Here is a 16,936-nt window from a genome sequence, read left to right as displayed (position 1 = left end):
CCCCACGCCCACTCATGCTCTCATCCCCCTGTTATCCATGTCCACATAGCCTTCTTTTCATCAATCCACTCTTGGGGGGATTTCAGCAATGGAAGGTTTCCGGAACACTCTCCTATTCTTGCACTTCTACTTTACCGCACATCGTCCGCGTGAATTCTTCGTGGGTCTTCAAGGAAAAAGAAGTAGAATGTTGTCAAGCATGGGATATTTCGGGATAGTACTGAATGAGGAGAGGAAGCCCAAGGTAAGCCTCCCAAGCCACACTCACCATGTCACTAAAAGCGTTCATTCCCAAGGCGTAGCTAGATCTCCCTTGATTGTATTCCTCGTTGTGCAGGTCAACCATTTTCTTATTCTTCTCCCACACTGTCCTCCTCCATCCTTCTTCATCCTAGAGGCAAACATATAACCAACCTATCCTTTTGATTTCTATTGAAAACCAAGTCACCTTCACCAAGTGGGTTTGCAGAAGAGAAACCATGGCCAGGAGAGGTTTCTACTTGTTCTCCAGCACATACACCAGGGAGGTTTGCCCATATTGTGCTCAGTAACGGGTGTCATGCAGTCATTGCCTTGGGAAGAGCCAGCCTCAAGAGCAGTGGTTCTCAACCTTCTGGCCCTTTAAATACAGTTCCTCATGTTGTGACCCAACCATAAAATTACTTTCGTTGCTACATCATAACTGTAATGTTGCTGTTATAAATCATAATGTAAATATCTGATATGCAGGATGGTCTTAGGCAACCTCTGTGAAAGGGTCAATGGACTGCCAAAGGGTTCAGGACCCACAAGTTGAGAACCGCTGCTCAAGAGGCTACTGTCTGCCCTAGCTGGTTTGGCTCAGTGGATAGAGCATAGACCAGGGGACTGAAGGGTCCCAGGTTCAATTCCAGTCAAGGGGTTCATATTCCCAGGTTGCGGGCTCCATCCCCCGTGGGGGGCATGCAGGAGGCAGCCAATGAATGATTCTCTCTCATCATTGATATTTCTGTCTCACTTCCTCTCTGAAATTTACAAAAAATATTTTTTCTAAATATATTTTTATTGATTTCTTTACAGAGAGGAAGGGAGAGGGATAGAGTTACAAACATTGATTAGAGAAAATCGATCTGGTGCCTCCTACACGCCCCCTACTGGGGATAGAGCCTGCAACCAAGGTACATGCCCTCGACCAGAATAGAACCCAGGACCTTCCCGTCCACAGCCCGACGCTCTATCCACTGAGCCAAACCAGTCAGGGCAATAAAAAAAAAATTTTTTTTTTTTAAAGCTACTTTCTGCTATAAACTCCAAAAGCCTGGACCATTCTCTGAGGGGTCCCTCTGGGTAATTTCAGATGTTACCCACCGGGCCATATACTTTTCCGTGTGTTGCCTTCCACTGTTGCCATTCTGCATCTAAACTTGCATCAAATTTTGGAGCAGATGAAGCTCCTCCTGGATTCATGTTTCAAAACCTAGGGAGGGAAAAGAAAGTATCTGATTACACCAAACCTCCTAGAAAGCCACCCTACCTTCTTGAGACCTTACAGCCACCGGGTGTAAAAAATGAATTTATCCTCCCAAGAATGAATTTATCCCTCCCAAGGGCGGTGGTGGGAGGCTAAGCAGGTGGGTGGAGAAAAACAGCCCAGAGAGCCCACTCCCGCACCGGCGCGGGGACAGACTCTCCCGACGCTCAGAGCACCGCTGGGGCCGGGCCTGGGGGCGGGGGGGGGGCCCCGCTCCCCGCTCCACACAAGCCCACCCACCGCTGCCACGAGCGCAGGGAGCCCAGCAGACGGAGGTCAGGCTGCCTTGCCCGCCACGCCAGGACCCGGGACGGTGCCTCCTGGAACTCCCGAACCCTCCACCGCAAGGCTGGTTCCGGGGTGGCCCAGCCGCGTCGGCCCGGCCCGCGACGCTCACCTTCGGGGTGCGGCCGAGCAGGCGCAGTCAGAACGTACCAACCCAAGAGCTCCCAGCGCTGTGACTCCGGCAGCGGATTTAAAGCCTGGGGAATAGGGCCCGAGCGGCCCGCCCCCACATGGCCTGCGGCGCCTCGATTGGCTGACGGGGCCTGTGGGCGGGGCCTGCGGGCGTGGATTTCCTGGCACCTGATTAGGTTCGCACAGAATCCCCCCAGGCCGACCCGGGGATTGAGGTGTGGCGCGGTGGTTCTCAACCTTGGCTGCACATCAGAATCACTTGGGAATCTTTTTAAAATCCTGATTTCTGGGCCTCATCCTCCGGAAAGTCTGTTTCTTTGTTATGGGGTGGGGCCACAACATTAGTAACAAAGAAACAGAATTTCCGGAGGATGAGGCCCAGAAATGAGGATTTTAGAAAAGAGTCTCAGGTGATTCTAATGTGCAGCCAAGGTTGAGAACCACTGGTGTGGAGGGAGGCGAGAGGAGGGCCCAGGGGCTGTGCTGGGGAGCTCAGCGCCTCCCTGGGAGCCGGGTCACCCATCACCCCGAATTCATGAGCTCAGCACGTGGTTCCCGAAAGAAGCGTGTGGGGAGCTCCAGGTGCTTTTTCAGTGTCCCTTGCCTGTCCAGACATCTCCCCGAGGGCTGAGGACCTGACAATCTGGGGAGTGATTCCCGCTGATTATACAGTGAAGGCCGGCAGGGTGGGAGAATGCAGAGCCCACGGGCAGATGCGTTATCAGGGTGTCAGGGTGTCAGGAGGGGTGCAGCTGGGCTGATGAAGAATCTGGAATGGTAGGCAGCACCCAAATCACTGGCCTCAAGGGCGGGCGCGGGCGGGTTCTCCTGTCAAGGCCTGGCATTTTGTAAGGCCCCTTTCCTGCCTTCCAGGTCAGGAGTCTTCTTCCCGCCCAAGCCTTTCTCAACACCGACAGAAAGGAGTTATTGACCGAAGAATTTCATTTAACAGAAGGAAGAGGAAAGGCTGAAAGACGACGCTACTTTTACCTCCTCCTTCTGGGTTACGGACTGTCTTCCTCAACGTGCTTTTCCTAAGATTTCGTTTAAGAAATTTCCTTTGTAAATGACATTTACTTCCGTGATTTTTACTTTAACCTGTATTTAGTGTCAGGACTTAAATGAATCTGTGAAAACGTGTTAAATAAAGAAAATATATTAAATATTAATGTACATAATTAAGAAACACTGTACGCTTTCCTTTTTTATTACGTAAACAAACTCATTGTTGAAAATATCTTTTTTTAAAATATATTTCTTTATTGATTTCAGAGAGGAAGGGAGAGGAAGAGAGAGATAGAAACATCAATGATGAGAGAGAATCATTGATCAGCTGCCTCCTGTACGCCCCCCACTGGGGATCGAGCCCACAACCTAGGCATGTGGCCTTGGCCAGAATAGAACCTGGGACCCTTCAGTCCGCAGGCTGATGCTCTATCCACTGAGTTAAACCGGCGAGGGCTGAAAATGCCTTTTTAAAAATATACATCCTTGCCCTTGCCGGTTTGCCCTCAGACTGAAGGGTCCCAGGTTGGATTCCAGTCAAGAGCATGTACCTCAGTTGCAGGCTTGATCCCCAGTCCTCACCCAGGGCACATATGGGAGGCAACCAATTGATGTGTCTCTCTCACATCAATGTTTCTCTCTCTGTCTCTCCCCCTCCCTTCCACTCTCTAAAAATCAATGGAAAAATATCCCCAGGAGAAGATTAACAACAATTATGTATATATATATATATATATATATATATATATATATTCTCAAAAATATATCATTACCTCATGTTCCTTTCCACATCACCTTTTTCTATGCATGTTTTAAATTCGTTTGATAAAAATGGAGTCAAGTACCTTTTCCCGCCTTCACTGGGCCTGTAATGTCTTGCCCACCACAGTCCAGGCCCAGGGAAGCAGATTCTAGAAACATTCCTAAATCCCTTCACCTGTGCAGAACCCGAGGCGTGAGAAGAAGAGACCCAGAGATATGGGAGAACCATCTTCAGAGGTGGGGAGGGTGATTGTGTGGGTCGCAGAGTGGCTTGTGTTCTGTGGCCCGAGCTGGTTGTGAGCATCGCGTGGCAAACTACAGCCAGTGGGCCGGGGCCTGCTGCCTGTGTATGCATAGTCCTTGGGGAAAAACAATTTTTAAATGGCTGAAGAAGAAAAAAAACACCAAGGAGAATATGGAGCGGAGTCGAGTAGTTGCAACAGAGACGGTACGGCCCACAAATCTTCTTGTAGAAAAGGCATTGCAGGGGCTTAAAAAGTGGGATCTGCTACTGCCTTATAGGGGCTAGTGAGCCTGTCTGTCCATCTGGTCCTCAGTTCTCTCCCCTGTACAATGGGTTAATAGTAGTACCCATTTCAGAGGGGTTGCTGTGGGAATAAAGGGTGATGATGCAGGGAAAGCCCTCGGCCCAGTGCTTGGCCTGCGGTAATATTATGAGTGTTAGTGAGGGGAAGAGGCAGAAGCTAAGGGGAGCTGAAGAGGTGGAGACAGCCTGCTACTCTTTCTAAAAGCTTGGGTGAGAAAGGAAGGGAGAGGGAAGGCATTAGGAGATGGAGACAGGGCACAGAGGAGAGGCAGGTGTTCCTGGGATGAGGCGTGTGAGAAGAGACAGAAGGACCAGGAGAGAGGAAGAGGGGGAAAAGAGAATCGAAGGGGTATGTACATGGGAGGACTGAGGACTGAGGACCTTCCTTAATAACCTGCTGAATGTCACCAACTCTAGAATGAAGCTGAGCAAAGGACGGGTAAAATGAGGCCCATTTATGTCTGGCTCAGATTCCCCTCGGAAGACTTCAGTGTCTGCAAAGGGGGGTGCTGATGGGCCGTGAAGGGTGGTTTGACTCTGCCCAGGGGCCTCGTGACATTGGCTTGCTTATTTCTGAAATGACATCATCTATTGATGACTCCTGCTTAGCCCAGTCATAATGGCCTTTTCCAGTTAATGTTTTGATTTTTCGGTCTTACTAATGGACCGGCCAAGCTGCCAACATTTCTAAAGAGGCCGGTTCACTTTTATGCTTAAAGCCAGAACACCAAATAGATCAATTATTTGGCTGCTAGGAGACATTACCAGTTTAAAGCCACAGGCCTGTTTCTCCGGCACAACAGGAATCAGATAGCCTGATTCAGGGGCCATGTCCTCTCTTTGTTTTGTTTGTAAAATCCACCTTTGGTTAATCACGACAGGACCTGACTCTCTTTGCTCTTAATGATAATGAAAGAAAGAGCTCCTTGGAGTCAACCTTGGTCATGTCTGGGAGGTTTTCTTTGATGTTAGGAGGTGCTAGGTTCATGTCTGATCTAAAAAACTAAGCAAACGCAAGCATTTCTTTTATTTCCTCTTTTCTTACATCCTCTTGATTTTTCCTCAGAGAAAAACAGATTTGTGAAAGGGCTGGGCATTACTGTGCATGAGGAGAAACGAGGGGGCGGGGGAGGGGGTGAGGGGGCAGCAAGCCCGGTCCCTGTGTCCTGTCTCAGCTCTCCTTCTCAAGGTCCTTAGCCTGAGCCTCTCGTCACCCTGGAACTCCTAAGGTGGTGACCCCAGGGCATTCCTGGGGATGATTCTGGTGGATGATGAGTTGTGGCCACTGGGTGTTCCCTCTCCATGCCTATGGGAACCGGGAAAGCAGAAATGCCTCTTGGCCTCACTCAACTTCCTTCCTGGACTCTCCTGCCCGTTCTTAAATGTTGGTGCCACTCTCAACCCTATTCTCTTTTCACTCCAGACCCTCCTAGAATCCCATTCACCCTATGGCTCCAAGCTCCCCTATAAACTAACAACTCCCAAGCTCATGTTTCCAGGCAGGACTGCTCTCCGGTGACTCCTGCCAATTGGACAAAGCCAATAAAACATCCCAAGGGCGCTTCACCACCAACAGGCCCAGGCTCGGGCTCATCATCACCCAGTCCTCCTCTGGTGTCCCCCCTCTTGGTCAACAGTAACGCCATTCACCCAGACGCCAGCCAGAGACCACCTTTCCCTTTGCCACCCCATTCCTTTGGTCAAAATCCTGCCAATTCTACCTTCCTCAATATCTCTCCTATTCATTTCCGTACCCCCATCACCACTCCAATCCATTGCTTTGCCACCTCTCTCCCGAATCATTGTCAGAGACTCTGTAAAGTTTTTCCACCTCAAGTCTTTTCTCCTGTGCTGCTGTGAAAAGATCGTGAAATGTAGCTATGACTGTGTTGTTCCCTTCCCTTTGGGGGCTCCCCATTTCCTACCAGGCCCCTTAGCATTGAACACCAGGATCATCTAAGACCTGGCCCCAAACCACTTCTCCCAATTCATCTCTTGGCACTGCCATAAATTCTTGTCATGGTGCAAGCATACACCCCTTCATACCTCGCTGCCTTTGTCTCTGCTGCTCCTTCTGCCTGGAAAGCTGGTCTCTCCCTTCTGAACATGGTGAACTTGTAATCACCCTTGAAAGCCAAGCTCCTATTGCCTCATCTGTGCTCCCACGGCCCCCTGAATGGACCTCAGAGAATCCGCATAATGTGCTCTAAGTGGAATCACCCACCTACATCCTTATCTTTGACTAGACCAGTGGTTCTCAACCTGTGGGTCGCGACCCCTTTGGGGGGTCGAATGACCCTTTCAGAGGGGTCGCCTAAGACCATCAGAAAACACATATATAATTATATATTGTTTTTGTGATTAATCACTATGCTTTAATTATGTTCAATTTGTAACAATGAAAATATATCCTGCATATCAGATATTTACATTACGATTCATAACAGTAGCAAAATTACAGTTATGAAGTAGCAATGAAAATAATTTTATGGTTGGGGGTCACCACAACATGAGGAACTGTGTTAAAGGGTCGTGGCATTAGGAAGGTTGAGAACCATTGGACTAGACTAATAGTTCCTTGAGGATAGAGTTTATGGCTCATTTATTTCTGTTTAGAGCTCTTTCTGGTTTTTGTTCTTTCCTTTTTTCCCCCCTTCCCTCCAATCCTTACCAGAGGATATGTTTAGAGAGAGAGAAAGAGAAACAGCGATATGAGAGAGAAACATTGATCTGTTGCTTCCCATATGCATCCCAAACAGGGATTGAACCCACAACCTAGGCATGTGCCCTGACCAGGAATTAAACCCATAGGGTTAATCAAAATTAAGCTTTTGATGTATGGGACAATGCTCCAACCAACTGAGCCACCCAGCCAGCATGCATTTTATACTTTAATAAATGACTGACCACTGAATGAATGAATGAATGAATGAGCATAGGAAAGCCCTGTGATAACTATGACAGTCACACAACATCAACCAGCTTCTACACGTGTTCTCCCATCCCACCAAACCCTCAAGCCCATGAGGGCAGAAACCATACCTATTCTGGTCCCTCGCTGACTCTGCAGCCCCTGTCAACCTCATCACAATAAGTAGAACAAATCCACTATCTCATTTGAAACTGGGTAATACTGTAAAGAGGAAGGACGGGTCTCATTACTCCATTTTTGTAGATAGTACAGTGAACCCCAGTAAGAATTGCTCCAGTTCATCCTGTTGAATGTATATTCCAGAAGAAACAAATTGTTCTGCAGGGTTTGGTAAACTTGAGAAATGGGAGCCCTGGTGTTCTATACTAGTGCTTCTCTAATGCTTGAGTCACTCAGAATCTCGTTAAAAATGCAGATTCTGGCTCCGTAGGCCTGGGAGGGACCTGAGATTCTGAATTTCTAATAAACTCCTTGTTTCTAATGAGCTCTCATAAGCTTATTCAGTAATAAGCTTAACAATTCCTAATCAGCTTTAATAAACACCTAATAATGTGATGCTCACCCTGCATGCACATTCATACTTTGAGCACCAAAATGAGCGCCAGTTATCCCAAAGTTTTCCCTTGGCTGTTGCATTTAGATAGTGTTCTTATTAAAGTCTATAAATGAATTCCGCTAAGCCCTGACTCAAAATCAAAGTCTTTTTCTGTTCTTTGTTTTGTTTTTCTTTGTTTGTTTTAAATGTAGCACATGCGGGCATTCAGAGCATGATGGGGCACATGGGGAGGTGCACAGAACAGGTGCAGCACATGCCCCCGCCCCACCTGTGGTCAGGCACGTGATGGAACACTAGGATGGGGCACACGATTGGTGGGCGGGGCATGCAGTGGGGCACGGGCCAGTTCATCTTGCCTCCCTTTGTTCAGTGAATACACTGGTGGGATAAATTCTTAGAAGTGGAATTGCTGAGTCAGGGGTGGGTGCATTTTGATAGATACGGCTTACCTTGTCTTGACAGAGGGTAGTGCACCAATGTAGATCCCTTCTGTGTGAGAGCGCTGGTCTCCTCCACATGTTGGGAACACTGGAAGGTCTAGGACTTTTCACTTTGTCAATCCTGTAGAGGAGCACTGATGTCTCATTTCTCAATTGACTTCTCTATAGTTACGAGTGGGCTTCGTATCTGTTCATAGGCTTATTAGCCATTTGTATTCTTATGTGAATTGCCTGTTCCTTTCCTCTTCCTAAATTTTTGCTGGGCTGTTTTCTTTCTTTCTTTCTTTCTTTCTTTCTTTCTTTCTTTCTTTCTTTCTTTCTTTCTTTCTTTCTTTCATCTATCTATATCTTTGTCTATTAAACAAATTAACCCTTTGTTCAATGTGCAGCAAATATTTTTTCCCTGATTTGCTATTTGCCTTTTGGCATTGTTAGTGCTAATTTTCACATGGGTTTTTTTTTTTAGAAAATATAAGACCACTCTTCATAAATGTATGAGGCAAAGTGATAAAGTTTGTGCTTGTAAAATGGACAAGAACAGGGGTGAGCTCCACAAGTTTTTCTACAAGCCAGTTTTTATCTGCCAGTGGTTTTGACTTATGACTGTCAAAACAAATTATCCTGCTAGGCATTCATTCATTTATTCAACTAACTGCCTTCAGCCCCTGAGAGGTGCAGGGCTTTGTGTTGGGCCAGGGAGACAGAGATACTTGCCCTCAAGTAGCTTTCCGTCTTGGGGCGGGGGTTTCAATGGGAGGACACCTCTGATGGCAGAATTCTGACGGCCTCTCCCATTTGTGTTAAGACATTTGGTTGCTAGATGCCTTTTAAGCTTGTGTGGAGATGACACAGGAGACAGAGGTTGATGGGAGGGCACAGTGGCCGGAACTAGGGAAGTTGAAGAGATGAGGGGAGAAGAAGCCAGAGAATGGAGAGTGACATGGTTCGCAGGGCAGGTGGGCAGGGCAGTGGGGGCAGAGAGATGATCTCACAGTCCTTTCCTGGAACCCTGTTACTTACAGTGACTGATGCAGTGACTCAGGCACCATGATGACCTCAAGAGATGCAGAATAAACACACACACTGGGCCTTTCTGACTCCACTCACTGGACATCGTTGACGGACATGTGGACCTTCGAGGCTCAGTGTGCCCCGGGAGGGAGCTCATAGCAACTGCAGAGAGAGATAGAGTCACCGTGTTCAGCTTCTCTGGTTTTTCAGAAGGTGCTTTCCCATGTGACTAAGAGAATGAGATCAGCCAGGGAAAATAGATGCACATGGGCCTGAGAACAGTCTTTTAAAGACTGCTGGTCTCTGAGTCCCCATTCTGTCCACTCAGTGGCCCCAAACATGTTTTTCATAATAGAAGCAGGTCTTGAAGGGCCTTAAATCTCAACTTGTCAACTCCCAGTGGCCACATACCCGCTGTACTTTTCCAGTTATGTGATGTTCAAAAACAGACAAAGCTAATCTACGGTTTTAAAAGTCAGAATAGTAGTTACCATTTAGGGAGATGGGGTGGGAAGGGGGAGTGAGAAAGCTAGAAATGTCCTATATCTTCATCTGCATGTTTACATAGGTGTGTGCCTATGGAAAAATTCAGTCAACTGTCCCCTTAAGATTTGCACACTTGGCTGTATACTGTATAACCAATTCCTTATTTCAAAAAAAAAACAAACACAAACAAACAGCTCTCCAATCAAAAGTAGGAGCCCAGGAGAAAACAAGATGGCGGCACAGGTAAACACCGGAGATTGCTGCCTCACACAACCACTTCAAAAATACATCTAAAAGACGGAACGGGCCCTAACCGGTTTGGCTCAGTGGATAGAGCATCAGTCTGTGGACTCAAGGGTCCCAGGTTCAATTCCGGTCAAGGGCATGTACCTTGGTTGCAGGCACATCCCCAATAGGGAGTGTGCAGGAGGCAGCTGATCGATGTTTCTCTCTCATCGATGTTTCTAACTCTCTATCCCTGTCCCTTCCTCTCTGTAAAAAATCAATAAAATATATTTAAAAAATAAAAAAAATAAAAAAAAATAAAAGATGGAACGGACATCACCCAGAACCACAGGAAGGCTGCCTGAGGGGAAATTCTACAACTAGAAGGAAAGAGAAAAGCATACCGAGACTCAGAGGAGGCGCAGTGCGGAAATAAAATACAAAGGTGCGGAGGTGCGTGCGGAGCGGGCTGGCGGCTGAGGGCGTGGTTGTCTGTTTCAATCGGGAGGGAGTCTCAGGCTCTGAGCTCCAGTTCCGGCGAGTCTCTGGGGACCCAGACTCAAACGGGAGAAGCGGGACTGTCTGGCATCGGTCGGAACCCGAGGGCAGCTTTCTCTCCGAGGTTTGCAGCGGTTGCTGGGACACTGAGAGGCAGAGCCTCTGGGGACGGGACTGAGAGCAACCATAACTGCTCGCTCTGCACACCCTGTTGATCCCCTGGGACCCGCCCTGCCCAAGCCTTGCACAGAGGCATTTGCGGATAGCCTCAGGCAAAGGCTAGCTTAGCACCTCCCTAGAGGACAGAAGTTCTCCCACTGCAGACACAGCTGATTCTCACAGCCAGTTGGCCTGGAGGTCAAATCCCCCCCAGTATTACCTACAACAACCAAGGCTTAACTACAACAAGACTGCGCACAAAGACCACAAGGGGGTGCACCAAGAAAGCATAAAAAATGCGGAGACAAAGAAACAGGACACAAATGACAGAAATGGAGGATATTGAGTTCAAAACCACACTTTTAAGGTCTTTCAAGAACTGTCTAGAAGCCGCCGATAAATTTAGTAAGGCCCTCGAAAAGACTGGTGAGACCGCCAATAAATATAGTGAGATCCTCAAGAAATCTAATGAGACCCTCGATGTTGTGATGAAGAACCAACTAAAAATTAAGCATATACTGACTGAAATAAATAATATTATACAGACTCCCAACAGCAAACCAGAGGATCGCAAGAATCAAGTCAAAGATTTGAAATGCGAAGAAGCAAACAACACCCAACGGGAAAAGCAAAATGAAAAAAGAATCGGAAAATACGAAGATAGTGTAAGGAGCCTCTGGGACAGCTTCAAGCATACCAACATCCGAATTATAGGGGTGCCAGAAGAAGAGAGAGGGCAAGATATTGAAAACCTATTTGAAGAAATAATGGCAGAAAACTTCCCCCACCTGGTGAAAGAAATGGACTTACAGGTCCAAGAAGCGCAGAGAACCCCAAACAAAAGGAATCCAAAGAGGACCACACCAAGACACATCATCATTAAAATGCCAAGAGCAAAAGACAAAGAGAGAATCTTAAAAGCAGCAAGAGAAAGAGACTCAATTACCTACAAGGGAATACCCATACGACTGTCAGCTGATTTCTCAACAGAAACTTTGCAGGCCAGAAGGGAATGGCAAGAAATTTTCAAAGTTATGAATACCAAGAACCTACAACCAAGATTACTTTATCCAGCAAAGCTATCATTCAGAATTGAAGGTCAGATAAAGAGCTTCACAGATAAGGAAAAGCTAAAGGAGTTCATCACCACTAAACCAGTATTATACGAAATGCTGAAAGGTATCCTTCAAGAAGAGGAAGAAGAAAAAGGTAAAGATACAAATTGTGAACAACAAACATGCATCTATCAACAAGTGAATCTAAGAATCAAGTGAATAAATAATCTGATGAACAGAATGAACTGGTGATTATAATAGAATCAGGGACATAGAAAGGGAATGGATAGACTATTCTTGCGGGGGAAAGGGGAATGGGAGATGCGGGAAGAGACTGGACAAAAATCGTGCACCTATGGATGAGGACAGTGGGTGGGGAGTGAGGGCGGAGGGTGGGGCGGGAACTGGAAGGAGGGGAGTTATGGGGGGGGGGGGAGAGGAACAAATGTAATCTGAACAATAAAGACTTAATTTAAAAAAAAGTGAATCTATGCCGAAACCGGTTTGGCTCAGTGGATAGAGCGTCGGCCTGCGGACTGAAAGGTCCCAGGTTCGATTCCGGTCAAGGGCATGTACCTGGGTTGCGGGCACATCCCCAGTGGGAGATGTGCAGGAGGCAGCTGATCGATGTTTCTCTCTCATCGATGTTTCTAACTCTCTATCTCTCTCCCTTCCTCTCTGTAAAAAATCAATAAAATATATTTAAAAAAAAAAAAAAAAAAAAAGTGAATCTAAGAATCAAGTGAATAAATAATCTGATGTACAGAATGAACTGGTGGTTATAATGAATCAGGGACATAGAAAGGGAATGGACAGACTATTCTTGCGGGGGAAAGGGGAATGGGAGATTTCGGGAAGAGACTGGACAAAAATCGTGCACCTATGGATGAGGACAGTGGGTGGGGAGTGAGGGCGGAGGGTGGGGCGGGAACTGGCAGGAGGGGAGTCAATGGGGGGGAAAAAAAAGAGGAACAAATGTAATCTGAACAATAAAGATTTAATTTTAAAAAAATTAAAATTAAAATTAAAAAAAAAAAGAAAGAAAAAATTGCTGTATTTAGAATGGTATGTATGTCTCCATGTAACACAGAAATAAGAACTGTGAACATCCCAAACAGAACTGTTCAAGGCTGATATATTTTAATGAAAGTTCTGATGGTTTACATATAGACAGTCTAAAACATGAATTCTAAAAATAATTTTTTAAATATGAATTCTAAATATGGCATCTGTTTTCTCTAAGGTGTTCAACTTTCAAAAGGAATGACATAAAGGTAAGAGCTTTGCTTACTGTTGCTTGATATGGATAGGACTCCTCTGAGTCCAGGCCGCCGTTGGACTTCACATACTGGAAAGCATTATTCATTAGGCCACCATTGCAGCCCTCATTGCCTTGAGCCTGAGAGCAGTCCACAAGGTTCTGCTCACTCAGTGAGATAAGTTTACCAGTTTTCCGGAACATCTGTCCCTCAAGGGCACCAGTTGCACTAAGTGCCCAACAAGAACCACAGTGACCCTGAAAACAATATAGAGGCTCTCAGTCTACAGAACAAATAGCAAGATTTTGACAACTTTGCCAACAATGTGTAAACTCTTAAAAATTAGTGAAATACACATTGTCCCTCAGTCTACCACAGCCATGACGCCAACTCCTTTGTGGCTTTACCTCTTGGAGAGAGACCTGTTGAGTTCTGTCATACCTGGTGCTTCACGGGAGTTCCACAGCCTTTTTTTTTTTTTTTAAATTCTTTATTAGTTAAGGTATTACAAATGTGTCCTTATTCCCCCAATTAACCCCCATTCTCCCCCCCGCCCCCACGCCCACTCATGCTCTCATCCCCGTTATCCATGTCCACATAGCCTTCTTTTCATCAATCCACTCTTGGGGGGATTTCAGCAATGTAAGGTGTCCGGAACACTCTCCTTTTCTTGCACTTCTACTTTACCCAACTTCGTCCGCCTGAATTCTTCGTGGGTCTTCAAGGAAAAAGAAGTAGAATGTTGTCAAGCATGGGATATTTCGGCATAGTACTGAGTGAGGAGAGGAAGCGCAAGGTAAGCCTCCCAAGCCACACTCACCATGTCACTAAAAGCGTTCATTCCCAAGGTGTAGCTCGTTCTCCCTTGTTTGTATTCCTCGTTGTGCAGGTCAACCATTTTCTTATTCTTCTCCCACACTGCCCTCCTCCATCCTTCTTCATCCTAGAGGCAAAACATATAACCAACCTATCCTTTTGATTTCTATTGAAAACCAAGTCACCTTCACCAAGTGGGTTTGCAGAAGAGAAACCATGGCCAGGAGAGGTTTCTACTTGTTCTCCAGCACACATACACCAGGGAGGTTTGCCCATATTGTGCTCAGTAACAGGTGTCATGCAGTCATTGCCTTGGGAAGAGCCAGCCTCAAGAGCAGTGGTTCTCAACCTTCTGGCCCTTTAAATACAGTTCCTCATGTTGTGACCCAACCATAAAATTATTTTTGTTGCTACTTCATAACTGTAATGTTGCTGTTATAAATCATAATGTAAATATCTGATATGCAGGATGGTCTTAGGCAACCTCTGTGAAAGGGTCATTGGACTGCCAAAGGGTTCAGGACCCACAAGTTGAGAACCGCTGCTCAAGAGGCTACTGTCTGCCCTAGCTGGTTTGGCTCAGTGGATAGAGCATAGACCAGGGGACTGAAGGGTCCCAGGTTCAATTCCAGTCAAGGGGTTCATATTCCCAGGTTGCAGGCTCCATCCCCCGTGGGGGGCATGCAGGAGGCAGCCAATGAATGATTCTCTCTCATCATTGATATTTCTGTCTCATTTCCTCTCTGAAATTAACAAAAAAATATTTTTTCTAAATATATTTTTATTGATTTCTTTACAGAGAGGAAGGGAGAGGGATAGAGTTACAAACATTGATTAGAGAAAATCAATCTGCTGCCTCCTGCACGCCCCCTACTGGGGATCGAGCCTGCAACCAAGGTACATGCCCTCGACCAGAATAGAACCCAGGACCTTCCCGTCCACAGCCCAACGCTCTATCCACTGAGCCAAACCAGTCAGGGCAATAAAAATATTTAAAAAAAAAAAAAAAAGCTACTTTCTGCTATAAACTCCAAAAAGCCTGGACCATTCTCTGAGGGGTCCCTCTGGGTAATTTCAGATGTTACCAACCTGGGCATATACTTTCCCGTGTGCTGCCTTCCACAGTTGCCATTCTGAATCTAAACTTGCATCAAATTTTAGAGCAGATGAAGCTCCTCCTGGATTCATGTTTCAAAACCTAGGGAGGGAAAAGAAAGTATCTGATTACACCAATCCTCCTAGAAAGCCATCCTACCTTCTTGAGACGTTGCAGCCACCGGGTGTAAAAAATGAATTTATCCTCCCAAGTATGAATTTATCCCTCCCAAGGGCGGTGGAGGGAGGCTAAGCATGTGGGTGGAGAAAAACAGCCCAGAGAGCCCACTCCCGCACCGGGACGGGGACAGACTCTCCCGACGCTCAGAGCACCGCTGGGGCCGGGCCTGGGGGGGGCGGCCCGCTCCCCGCTCCACACAAGCCCACCCACCGCTGCCACGAGCGCAGGGAGCCCAGCAGACGGAGGTCAGGCTGCCTTGCCCGCCACGCCAGGACCCGGGACGGTGCCTCCTGGAACTCCCGAACCCTCCACCGCAAGGCTGGTTCCGGGGTGGCCCAGCCGCGTCAGCCCGGCCCGCGACGCTCACCTTCGGGGCGCGGCGGAGCAGGCGCAGTCAGAACGTAAGGACCCAAGAGCTCCCTGCGCTCGGACTCCCGCGGCAGCGGATTTAAAGCCTGGGGAATTGGGCCCGAGCGGCCCGCCCCCACATGGCCTGCGGCGCCTCGATTGGCTGATGGGGCTTGTGGGCGGGGCCTGCGGGCGTGGATTTCCTGGCACCTGATTAGGTTCGCACGGAATCGCCCCAGGCAGACCCGGGGATTGAGGTGTGGCGCGGTGGTTCTCAACCTTGACTGCACATGAGAATCACCTGGGAATCTCTTTAAAATCCTGATTTCCGGGCCTCATCCACCAGAAATTCTGTTTCTTTGTTATGGGGTGGGGCCACAACATTAGTAACAAACAGAATTTCCGGAGGATGAGGCCCAGAAATGAGGATTTTAGAAAAGAGTCTCAGGTGATTCTAATGTGCAGCCAAGGTTGAGAACCACTGGTGTGGAGGGAGGCGAGAGGAGGGCCCAGGGGCTGTGCTGGGGAGCTCAGCGTCTTCCTGGGAGCCGGCTCAGCACGTGGTTCCCGAAAGAAGCGTGTGGGGAGCTCCAGGTGCTTTTGCAGCCTCCCTTGCCTGTCCAGACATCTCCCTTAGGGCTGAGGACCTGACAATCTGGCGAGTGATTCCCGCTGATTATACAGTGAAGGCCGGCAGGGTGCCAGAATGCAGAGCCCACGGGCAGATGCGTTATCAGGGTGTCAGGGTGTCAGGAGGGTGCAGCTGGGCTGATGAAGTGTCGGGAGAGGTAGGCAACACCCAAATCACTGGCCTCAAGGGCGGGCGCGGGCGGGTTCTCCTGTCAAGGCCTGGTATTTTGTAAGGCTCCTTTCCTTCCTTCCCGGTCAGGAGTCTTCTTCCCGCCCAAGCTTTTCTCAAAACCGACAGAAAGGAGTTATTGACCGAAGAATTTCATTTAACAGAAGGAAGAGGAAAGGCTGAAAGATGACGCTACTTTTACCTCCTCCTTCTGGGTTACGGATTGTCTTCCTCAACGTGCTTTTCCTAAGATTTCGTTTAAGAAATTTCCTTTAATGACATTTACTTCCGTGATTTTTACTTTAACCTGTATTTAATGTCAGGATTTAAATGAATCTGTGAAAACGTGTTAAATAAAGAAAATATATTAAATAGTAATGTACATAATTAAGAAACACTGTACGCTTTCCTTTTTTATTACATAAACAAACTCATTGTTGAAAATATCTTTTTTTAAAATATATTTCTTTATTGATTTCAGAGAGGAAGAGAGAGAGAGAAACACCAATGATGAGAGAGAATCATTGATCAGCTGCCTCCTGCACGCCCCCCACTGGGGATCAAGCCCACAACCTAGGCATGTGGCCTTGGCCAGAACAGAACCTGGGACCCTTCAGTCCGCAGGCTGATGCTCTATCCACTGAGTTAAACCCGCGAGGGCTGAAAATGCCTTTTTAAAAATATACATCCTTGCCCTTGCCGGTTTGCCCTCAGACTGAAGGGTCCCAGGTTGGATTCCAGTCAAGAGCATGTACCTCAGTTGCAGGCTTGATCCCCAGTCCTCACCCAGGGCACATATGGGAGGCAACCAATTTATGTGTCTCTCTCACATCAA

The 16,936-nt window shown here is 47.3% G+C and overlaps 2 long non-coding RNA genes across 4 annotated transcripts; both read right to left on the bottom strand.

Moving 5' to 3' along the window:
• Positions 1–8: 8 nt before the first annotated feature.
• Positions 9–1,991, bottom strand: LOC139021140 (uncharacterized). 2 transcript variants are annotated; one of them, XR_011473400.1, is made up of 4 exons: positions 1,908–1,991; positions 1,348–1,456; positions 269–391; positions 9–166 (listed from the first exon to the last, which is right to left on the bottom strand). It is a non-coding gene; the product is annotated as an uncharacterized lncRNA (long non-coding RNA). The 2 variants fall into 2 exon arrangements; XR_011473401.1 differs by lacking the exon at positions 1,908–1,991 and adding an exon at positions 1,751–1,889.
• Positions 1,992–13,422: 11,431 nt separating this feature from the next.
• Positions 13,423–15,421, bottom strand: LOC139021141 (uncharacterized). Of its 2 annotated transcripts, none has more exons than XR_011473402.1 (4): positions 15,322–15,421; positions 14,768–14,876; positions 13,683–13,805; positions 13,423–13,580 (listed from the first exon to the last, which is right to left on the bottom strand). It is a non-coding gene; the product is annotated as an uncharacterized lncRNA (long non-coding RNA). The 2 variants fall into 2 exon arrangements; XR_011473403.1 differs by lacking the exon at positions 15,322–15,421 and adding an exon at positions 15,165–15,280.
• Between the last annotated feature and the right edge of the window lie 1,515 nt (positions 15,422–16,936).

The sequence above is a fragment of the Myotis yumanensis genome, unplaced genomic scaffold (assembly GCF_028538775.1).
Source record: "Myotis yumanensis isolate MYYU_CA2020_CCGP unplaced genomic scaffold, mMyoYum1.0.hap1 SCAF_12, whole genome shotgun sequence".
Classification (NCBI taxonomy): domain Eukaryota; kingdom Metazoa; phylum Chordata; class Mammalia; order Chiroptera; family Vespertilionidae; genus Myotis; species Myotis yumanensis.
Note: the sequence above shows the minus strand (reverse complement) of the source record. Positions and strands in the feature narration are given on the sequence as shown.